At 31.5% G+C, this 11346-nt stretch overlaps 1 long non-coding RNA gene across 1 annotated transcript in view; it reads left to right on the top strand.

Annotated features, from left to right (window-relative positions):
- The window catches only part of LOC149483637 (uncharacterized), a 202574-nt gene extending 199068 nt beyond the window's left edge, over positions 1-3506 (top strand). The window contains exon 2 of the long non-coding RNA XR_016316512.1: positions 2227-3506. This is a non-coding gene — a long non-coding RNA (uncharacterized LOC149483637). The remainder of the gene's footprint in view (positions 1-2226) is intronic.
- The last annotated feature ends 7840 nt before the right edge of the window (positions 3507-11346 follow it).

Raw genomic sequence — 11346 nt, 5'->3', positions numbered from 1 at the left:
GAACCTCATCTCGTGGTTTATATGTAAAGTTAGACGAGAGTAACCATCTACGTGTTTCATATGAATTGACCCTTATTTCAATATTATAAGTAAACATTGGAGTAAACTAGATGTCATAGTAAACTGGGCCAAAGCGTGTGTCAAGTTTTGCAATTACAATTTTTTTCATTTCATAAATACTCTGTCATGCTAAAATGCACCTTATTGCAAAGATATAAAGCTGATATTTGCTCCACAACCAGTGATAACCAGGATAAAAACGTAGTTATTACATAAATTAAGACTTAGATGACGTCAATTGAAACTAACTTAAATAGAAGATTATTTCTAAAAGAACTTCAACATTTGCAGTTTAAAGCAAATGCGAAGGCGTTATAAAAGACCCAATCTTTAATATCCTGACCCTATAATTAAACTATACTATAACTTTGCATATATATGCAAAGTTATAGAAATCTCCCTAGCAAAACATTCCTAATATGGATCTCATGATTTTTTTACTCTTGTTTGTCAATAACCTTTAAATGAACTTTGAATATTTTATATTTTTAGTCGATCGATTTGAATGACAAAGCTTTGAAATTTCAAATAATTTAAGTAAGCAAGGCGCGTGTAGAACTTGATTTGTATTAAAATTAGGTCCTTTTTCTACCCAAAAAATAACAACATATTCGAAAGAAGAGCTACAAATTATGCATTTGAAATTATCTTTTGAAATGAAATGAAATGAAATGAATTTATTCGCAAGAAATTTTATCCAAAATAATCATCTTTTACTTTTAATGTGAATTGATGTAATGGTTTATGTACACTTTTTTACATTTTATCATTCCCAAAATTATTGTATCTATTCAGACAGAGCCTTATACATGGCAGAACTATTATCTTATTAATCTGTTATAATATTCTTAAGTTTTTAATCTGTTCAGACTTGGTAGACTCTGGACAATATATGTAGACTTTCAACATTGAAAATGTATTAATTCCGTAATTTATACCTAGTATTAGTTGTAGATATTCGATTAGTATTAAAGTAGGATTGTTATTTTTCTTTGTAGACGTAACTATAGATAGTAGAGCGACAGTTGTCCTCTTGTATAGGACGTTAGAATTTTTATATATTCGCTATAACATTTAACCTTCTATCTATCTACAATATAACTCCATATTAAAAACAGTCAACTAAGTAGCCGTAAGTTTACATCCGTACATATCTTTGATGCCATCTCGAAAGTAAATATTTATTTACAATATTTCGCAACAATTTAGAATTTTATTGCAAAGTTCGTCTGATCTGTTTGACATAGAGTTGCATTTTGGCGGTTATTTTTATGTCATACAGATAAGATGTAACGTATGGCGTCCGAAACAATTTTAATTATCTATATTCCAGCCATAGAAATGAAGCTATTGGTTAGGGAGCCAGGTGCAAATTTGGTTAACTATTTCCTCTCAAGAGATAATTCGTCAGACGCATGAGAGTATAGTATTATAAAGCCTCGTGAACGTCAGCTGGCGCTCGGTTGGGGGTGTGAGCGGTTGTAGCCTCCCACGCACATAGGAAAAAAAATACATTCATTAATTCATTTCCTCTCAGCTAAAAATTTGTCAAATTGTAGCTAACCCAATATCTCAACGAAAAAAAATAGTCAGCTGGTTACAACATGGTGTATTATACGTCAGCTGGTGTCTCGAACATGAAAGTTAAATTTAAAGAAAAATTTATTTTCCGTTATTTCCTCTCAAACAAAAATTTACCTGATGATAGCTTATATGTAACTGTGGATAAATATGTATGTCAGCTGGCTGTATCTTGGTGGAAAAACCGTCAGCTGATACGGGAGGCTACAACCGCTCTTCCCCCCAACCGAGCTCCAGCTGACGTTCACGAGGCTTCATAATACTATACTTTGATGCATTTTACTAATTACCGCTTGAGAGGAACTTGGTCATAAAATCTGCTGCTGGCTCCCGGACCAATACTTATATAAGCTACGCTAGCTTGTAATGTCCGGCCATTTATCTACAGCTAGTCATGCTCAATCTTGCCGTCTGGTAGCTTCATATTTTTATTTGTGGGTCCCTACTTTATGTAAGGTAGATGCCAAATAATATGCTACAAGCTTAGATCGGCGTTTTGATGTCTTAGCCTTTATCTTAATTATCGAAGCCGTCTATTTTGTGTCAGTATTTAGGATTTTTTGCATTCCATATTCGTTGCTTTAGATGTTTATTCCATATTTTTAACATGGGATTCTTGCAATATGTGCTGTAATATGTTTGTTATGCTTAACATGTTCGTTTTATATGGTACTATTATTTTTATTAATAATTTTGTAATCGGAATGAGATATCCACATTAAAAGATTTGTAGTAGGTATATTTATTGTCAGATTATTATCAGTTTCTTAGATTGTTGTTACATTTTAATTTTGAATGCTGTAATGTTTTTTATCGATGTCATAGAATTCTGTTCATTTATTATATCTGTTATATATTTTGTTGTTCTTGTTTATTTCAGTATTAGTTAGGGCATTTTATATGCGAGCGTATGTTTTTACCTATTTTTACATTATCTAAGCATTGTGTAAATCTAGAATGTAGCATCAGTTTTTATTGTAATCATTACCATTGTTTTTATGACTTGTCCAATTATGTATAGCTGTATGTTTTTAAATCTTTTACTAAAAAAAAACTACACCGATTTGTATGAAATTTTATTTGTAAATTATACTACACTAGATTTCCGCCCGCGTTTTCAAATAAAAACTCATAGTTCCCGTTCCCGTGGGATTTCCGGGATAAAACCTATCCTATGTGTTAATCCAAGTTACCCTCAATATGTGTGCTAAATTTCAATGTAATCGGTTCAGTAGTATTTGCGTGAAAGAGAAACAAACACACACACATCCTCACAAACTTTCGCATTTATAATAATAGTGGGAGTAGGATACTTTTAATTCAGTGTACAAAAAAAAAACAATTAATCTAATACTTAACTGTAGAAAACTGTCTTCCGATGCGCAGGCGCCGCTCGTTCCATACTCGATATGTTATGTTGAAGCAATGGTGATGATTTATAGTAAAATTTGTATAATTTTCAGTTTGTATCTTTTCAAGTGTTATAACATGTATTGTTAAGATTTTTCCCAATTCTAAGTTGTACCAGAATCTTGGATGTATGTAATCAAATAATTTGTAATTTTCGATACCAACTCGTTTACTCAAATATAGCAACAGGTGTTTTTGCTTTGACTTTATACTGGCAAGGACTATTATTTTGTATTATATTCGTCCAAAACTATTTTGATCAAAAAGTGTTACTCCGTTTTGAACCGCTACGCAATGCCATCTTAGAAACAAGTGCCAATACAGAATGCGGTATTTATTTATACTTCTTATACATAGATATTTTTAAGAACTTTAAAAAACCCGATAGTGAGATTTTTTTGTTATTTTTACTCGTACGTGTAATACAATATACTGAGAATAAAATATTACAAATATGTATGTTGTGGTTTTATTTCATACTTATATATTATCATGATGAATGAAGTGAACAAAAGTAAAGAGATTGCTTTTACTAAGTGTACAAAGTTACTTCTTATCATTGAGGTATTTTCACTACGTATAGAGAGGACACCCAATCAATGGGTAGAATGTATTAGCCACATAATATTGTAATTAAAAACATCTATAATTTGTAACTACATTCTTGCAAATAAATATAATTTGAATTTGAATTTGACACCACGACCAAAATCTGTGCCACAAGCGCGGTGGCGAGGGGCGGCTAATGAGTCATACACTTTGTAGATACATATTCTGCATCTTATTACTTATAATTAAGAGCTATTACGCACTGTCGACCAGTCGCCGGCGACTGGACTTACTCCTGGACGACTGACGACTTTAGAGCGTTTTCACATTATCCGATCCGATATCGGATATCGGAAGCCGATAGCCGATATCCGATATCGGAGGGAAGTAAAATGTATGAAATATGTGCCTGTCTTTCACATTGTCCGGTCCGATATCGGATATCGGAGCCGACACCGATATTCCCAGTGGCTATCGGACGATAATGTTCAGTGTTGCCAACTCAATTTTCGAAAAGGCAGTATACCAACAGCAAAAAAGCACTAGTTTGTGTATTTTCAGTCTTATAGGGCGCTCAATCTTTAAAAAAATTCTTTGCTTTTAACCTAAAACCCTTTCTATTAAAAGAAACCTTTTTTTATAAAGAAAATACACATTTAAGTATTTATAGGCATTTAAAATACTATTTATACGGCAGGTATTTTTATTTGCCGTATTAAAATATACGACAATTGGCTGAACTGAAGTAAACAAAAATATATTGCATTCTTAAATTCAAATATCTATCTTCGAAAACATTAGTGTCTATCATCTTTATTTTATCTCATGCTACCTCGCTCCTCCTCCTACTCGGATGTTGGTTGTGCTGTTTATTGTATTGTTGTCATTGAGTGCTTTGTTTTTAACCGACTTCAAAAAAAGGAGGAGATTTCACACCGATTTTATTTTTATTTTGAATTTACAACAAAGAATACAAAGTTTGAAAACTCTTAATTCTAAAATAATTGTTTATGACAATAAAATAATTTATGTATCTTTACTTACAGGAAATTACAACAATCATATTACAAATATATTTGAAGGAGTGACAATATTATTTTAGGATATTACAGTGTAATAAGAAAAAGAAAAGAAAATGTGAACAAAGATTGTATCACTTAATAAATTTATCATAGGTACTACATGAACTTTTATAAATGTATGTAGTGAAAAAATGACTAAATGACTAGTACGTCTTGCTAAAAATACATTTAATAGATTTTGAAAGGTATATTTACTAATATGTATTACCATAGACAACTATAAATTATATTCGTCCATGGTATTACTAAAACTAATAACTAATTTAGTTTGTTGGTTGTAGTAGGTATTGATATAAATTTATTTAATTTATATTGTGTTAACATAAGTATGTTATACAAATGACCGATATCAAAACTATTTAGTAAATAGCACGTCTAAATAAACATTTAACTTTTCTTTTTTGAAGTTGTTTTTCTTTATCGTAGTTATTTTTAATGTACATGTACAACTATGATTTACATTTGATTTTTTTTAATTACACCTTTTTTTATCAACTGGCAATTTAGTTTAGTTTTCTCTAAAAATTTCTGGCAACACTCATGATGATATCGGAACGATTTTATCGGACAATGTGAAAGGGCAAATTGTATCCGATATCGGATATCGGCTATCGGCGTCCGATATCCGATATCGGATCGGATAATGTGAAAACGCTCTAAGTGCGCAAGCCCCTATTTAAACCATAGTAAGTCACAGTCGACAGTGCGTAATAGCTCTTATAGTTAATAGCAATACATATTATAAAGAGGAAAGGTTTGTATGTATGGTTTTCACGCATAAACTACTGGACCAATTTTGATGAAATTTGGCACAGATAATCTTTAGACCCTGAGAAATAACATAGGTCATAGACAATAGAAAATCTATTGTGTCGCGGTCGAATCTGGCCGCTCGGTGGTTAACTTATTAAAAAAATATGAATAAACTTATCAATTAAAACCAATCAATCAATATAACAAAAATTAGTTTGAGACGATTGGCTCTAACTTGTGTTACAAATATCGCTACTACACGATGTCCTCTCTAGTACGTAATACATAGTAACTCAATGCTTCTTATTCAGTATAATAAGCTACATAGAATGAATGATCCCAAGATATTTAGATTGAAAATATGTGCTGTTATATGTTTGTTATGCTTATCATGTTCGTTTTATATGGTACTATTATTTTTAATAATTTTGTAATCGGAATGAGACATCCACATTAAAAGATTTGTAGTATATTTATTGTCAGATTATTATCAGTTTCTTAGATTGTTGTTACATTTTAATTTTGAATGCTGTAAATGATATTATCGATGTCATAGAATTTTGTTAATTTATTCCATTGTTACTTATATTTTGTTGTTCTTGTTTATTTCAGTATTAGTTATGGCATTTTATATGCGAGCGTATGTTTTTACCTATTTTTACATTATCTAAGCATTGTGTAAATCTAGAATGTAGCATCAGTTTTTATTGTAATCATTACCATTGTTTTTATCACTTGTCCAATTATGTATAGCTTGTAAGTTTTTTAAAGTGAAACTTTTATTACATCGTCTCAAACTTTTTGGTCTGTGTAGCGCATGTCGCGTGTATCGCGGCTGCCGAGTAGGTATACCTACTCGGCAGCCGACCGACACGCGACATGCGCTACACAAAGCAGTGTTCGGAACCGTTCGAACAGTTTCACTTTTACCGTGGTTTCATAAAACCACACAACATTTTTTTTTTTAAATCTTTAACAAAAAAACGACCATTTATATGAAATTTGATTTGAAAATTATACTACATTCTTTCAATTCGGTTTATAGAAAAAACAATGAATCTTATACTTAACTGTAGAAAACTGTCTTCCGATGCGCAGGCGCCGCTCGTTCCATACTCGATATGTTATGTTGAAGCAATGGTGATGATTTATAGTAAAATTTGTATAATTTTCAGTTTGTGTCTTTTCAAGTGTTATAACATGTACTGTTAAGATTTTTCCCAGTTCTAAGTTGTACCAGAATCTTGGATGTATGTAATCAAATAATTTGTAATTTTCGATACCAACTCGTTTACTCAAATATAGCAACAGGTGTTTTTGCTTTGACTTTATACTGGCAAGGACTATTATTTTGTATTATATTCGTCCAAAACTATTTTGATCAAAAAGTGTTACTCCGTTTTGATCCGCTGCGCAATGCCATCTTAGAAACAAGTGCCAATACAGAATGCGGTATTTATTTATACTTCTTATACATAGATATTTTTAAGAACTTTAAAAAAACCCGATAGTGAGATGTTTTTGTTAACTTTACTCGTACGTGTAATACAATATACTGAGAATAAAATATTACAAATATGTTGTGGTTTTATTTCATACTAGATTTCCGCCCGCGGCTTCGCCCGCGTTTGCAAAGGAAAACCCGCATAGTTCCCGTTCCCGTGGGATTTCCGGGATAAAAACTATCCTATGTGCTAATCCAAGTTACCCTCTATATGTGTGCTAAATTTCATTGTAATCGGTTCAGTAGTTTTTTACGTGAAAGAGTAACAAACATCCATACATCCATACATCCTTACAAACTTTCGCCTTTATAATATATATTAGATTTACTTATATATCACGATGAATGAAGTGAACAAAACTAAATAGATTGCTTTTACTAACTGTACAAAATTACTTCTTATCGTTGAGGTATTTTTACTACGTATAGAGAGGACACCACGAACAAAATCTGTGCGACAAGCGCGGTGGCGAGTGGCGGCTAATGAGTCATACACTTTGTAGATACATATTCTGCATCTTATCACTACATAGTATAAAACAAAGTCGCAAATCTTTGAAACTACACAACGGATTTTGATGCGGTTTTTTTTAATAGATAGAGTGATTCAAGAGGAAGGTTTATATGTATAATAACATCCATTAAATAGTGGAGAAGTACTGTTATTTTTGAGGTTTCTAATGTGATGTCGTAAATAATTACATTTTTTCCGCTTACATTGCAAACGCAAGCTGAACCCTACGAGTTTTATCAAAATAATGTACTAAGTATTGTACACATTGAAAAGGTCTACAGAAAAGTCCGCGATGGCATATGTCTATCTCTTATGGATTACCCACAATAACTTTTTTTTGTCATTTACTTTTTACGTCAAATAATGGCTAATTTTCGAAGCGATTTAAACCAATACGGCATTAATCCATAACCAATTAAATACATTGAATACATTGTTCATTTAATATAGATCTATATGGCCCTTTACACCGTATGATTTAAGTGAATATTTTCGAAGATATTACAGATTTAAAAATTGCGGGACGTACCGTTTGCAGCGGTACCGGCCGGCCGGGCCGCTATGTTTTTATATACAACGTTAAAAGTTTTTCTGTAGTGTATTTAGTATCAGCATTGCACCCGTGCGAAGCCGGGGCGGGTCGCTAGTTACTTATAATTAATAGTTAATACTAATACATATTATAAAGAGGAAAGGTTTGTATGTATGTCTGAATGTATGGTTTTCACGCATAAACTACTGGACCAATTTTGATGAAATTTGGCACAGATAATCTTTAGACCCTGAGAAATAACATAGACAATAGAAAATCTATTGTGTCGCCGTCGAATCTGGCCGCTCGGTGGTTAACTTATTAAAAAAATATGAATAAACCTATCAATTAAAACCAATCAATCAATATAACAAAAATTAGTTTGAGACGATTGGCTCTAACTTGTGTTACAAATATCGCTACTACACGATGTCCTCTCTAGTACGTAATACATAGTAACTCAATGCTTCTTATTCAGTATAATAAGCTACATAGAATGAATGATCCCAAGATATTTAGATTGAAAATATGTGCTGTTATATGTTTGTTATGCTGATCGTGTTCGTTTTATATGGTACTATTATTTTTTATTAATAATTTTGTAATCGGAATGAGAGATATCCACATTTAAGATTTTTAGTATATTTATTTTCAGATTATCAGTTTCTTAGATTGTTGTTACATTTTAATTTTGTATACTGTAAATTCGATGTAAATTCGATATCGATGTCATAGAATCCTGTTAATTTATTCCATTGTTACTTTATATTTTGTTGTTCTTGTTTATTTCAGTATTAGTTAGGGCATTTTATATGCGAGCGTATGTTTTCAGTTTTTACCTATTTTTACATTATCTAAGCATTGTGCAAATCTAAAATGTAGCATCAGTTTTTATTGTAATCATTACCATTGTTTTTATGACTTGTCCAATTATGTTTAGCTGTATGTTTGTAAATCTTTTACTAAAAAAAAACTACACCGATTTGTATGAAATTTGATTTGTAAATTATACTACACTAGATTTCCGCCCGCGTTTTCAAATAAAAACTCATAGTTCCCGTTCCCGTGGGATTTCCGGGATAAAAACTATCCTATGTGTTAATCCAAGTTACCCTCAAATCTTAATATGTGTGCTAAATTTCAATGTTATCGGTTCAGTAGTATTTGCGTGAAAGAGAAACAAACACACACACACACACACATCCTCACAAACTTTCGCATTTATAATATTAGTGGGAGTAGGATACTTTTAATTCAGTGTACAGAAAAAAAACAATGAATCTAATACTTAACTGTAGAAAACTGTCTTCCGATGCGCAGGCGCCGCTCGTTCCATACTCGATATGTTATGTTGAAGCAATGGTGATGATTTATAATAAAATTTGTATAATTTTCAGTTTGTATCTTTTCAAGTGTAAAACATGTATTATAAATTGTTAAGATTTTTCCCAGTTCTAAGTTGTACCAGAATCTTGGATGTATGTAATCAAATAAATTGTAATTTTCGATACCAACTCGTTTACTCAAATATAGCAACAGGTGTTTTTGCTTTGACTTTATACTGGCAAGGACTATTATTTTGTATTATATTCGTCCAAAACTATTTTGATCAAAAAGTGTTACTCCGTTTTGAACCGCTGCGCAATGCCATCTTAGAAACAAGTGCCAATACAGAATGCGGTATTTATTTATACTTCTTAAACATAGATATTTTTAAGAACTTTAAAAAACCCGATAGTGAGATTTTTTTGTTAACTTTACTCGTACATGTAATAAAATATACTGAAAATAAAATATTACAAATATGTTGTGGTTTTATTTCATACTTATATATCATGATGAATGAAGTGAACAAAAGTAAATAGATTACTTTTACTAAGTGTACAAAATTACTTCTTATCATTGAGGTATTATTGCTACGTATAGAGGACACCACGAACAAAATCTGTGCGACAAGCGCTGTGGCGCGGGAAGGCTAGTGAGTAATACACTTTGTAGATATTCTTCCTCTTATTACTTATAAATTAAAACTCAATGAAACAAAAAAAAATTGTTTGTCTTATTATAAAAATATGAATAAACTTATCAATTAACCTTTTGAACGCCAATGACATCTATAGATGTCATGCGCAATCGTGCCCTGTGCGCCAGCGACACCTATACATGCCAAGAAACAGATCATAGATAAATACAAAATAAACATATTAAACCTTTACTTTTACGTGTTTTATTTATACAGTTTATGAACTGAATCCCCAGTTATTACATAATTGTACACAGTAAACAAAATTGCCAAGTAGTTATTCAAATATTTGATGACAAAAAATAACTTAATTAATGGCTAAAAAAGCATGTTCTCTCGCGCCAATGACATGTATACGTGCCTACTAGTGATGTAGTGTAATATTCAAGTAACTTCATTAAAATTTCAGCGAAATTACTCTAATTCGCTTAATTTTTGTAATAACTACAAAAAAAATATATAAGCTTAGTCACTGAGAAAAAAGGTAAATACTACATTCTTTGGTATAATACCATATTGTCTATATTGTGGATATTGTTGATTTGAATATTTTCCTTTTCGCCAATCATGCGCATCCCTAGCACAGTATCGATATGCAATCCCTTCTGCGCCATTGACATGAATAGATGTCGGACTGGTGACGTCGTAAGCGCGTGCCGTGTTGTTAAGTGCGGAAAGTTGTAAAAATATTTTATCGAGTATTGCCGAGAGTGTGAGTGCCTTTATTAGAATATTCTTATGATACAAATTGTCGCTATGTCATATCAAAATATGGTAATTGACCTAAATAGGTACCTACATATAATTAGTATTTGTAATAACTCAAGTATTAAACTAAATGATTGGAAAATAAATATGTAGTTTTAATGCTTTATTTAAAGGTAATAGTTGTTTTGATATTTACAAATAAACACTCCACAATAATACCTATAGTTCATATAAACTTAATAAATAAACTCGATAAGTTATAATAATATACAGCTACACATCCCTAATCAGAAGCGAGAGATTATAAAAAAAAGGATGGTTGCCCGCGCCATTGGCATGTATACATGCCAATGGGGCGTAACTGATAGAGAATAGTGCTGTAACTTGCTGCAATTTTATATGTATTTTTGTATCTCAAAAGGTTGATTTTTTTTGTTGATAGTTGCTATTTAATGTGGTCTTAAGTTTTTACAGTAGGAGATGAGGTTAAATAAATATTATTTTTGTGTTATAAGCTGTTTATTCAAATATTCAGACGTGAATTATTATGTTTATCGATAACATTTTGGAATCCCTACTATTTTCAAGGTTATCTCATTGAATTTGTGGCTTGTCGTGGAGGGCACGGCG

Source organism: Colias philodice, chromosome 13 (assembly GCF_061535455.1).
Source record: "Colias philodice isolate Cphi_HAF_F1 chromosome 13, ilColPhil1 Martin Lab GWU primary, whole genome shotgun sequence".
In the NCBI taxonomy this organism is placed as follows: Eukaryota; Metazoa; Arthropoda; class Insecta; order Lepidoptera; family Pieridae; genus Colias; species Colias philodice.
Note: the sequence above shows the minus strand (reverse complement) of the source record. Positions and strands in the feature narration are given on the sequence as shown.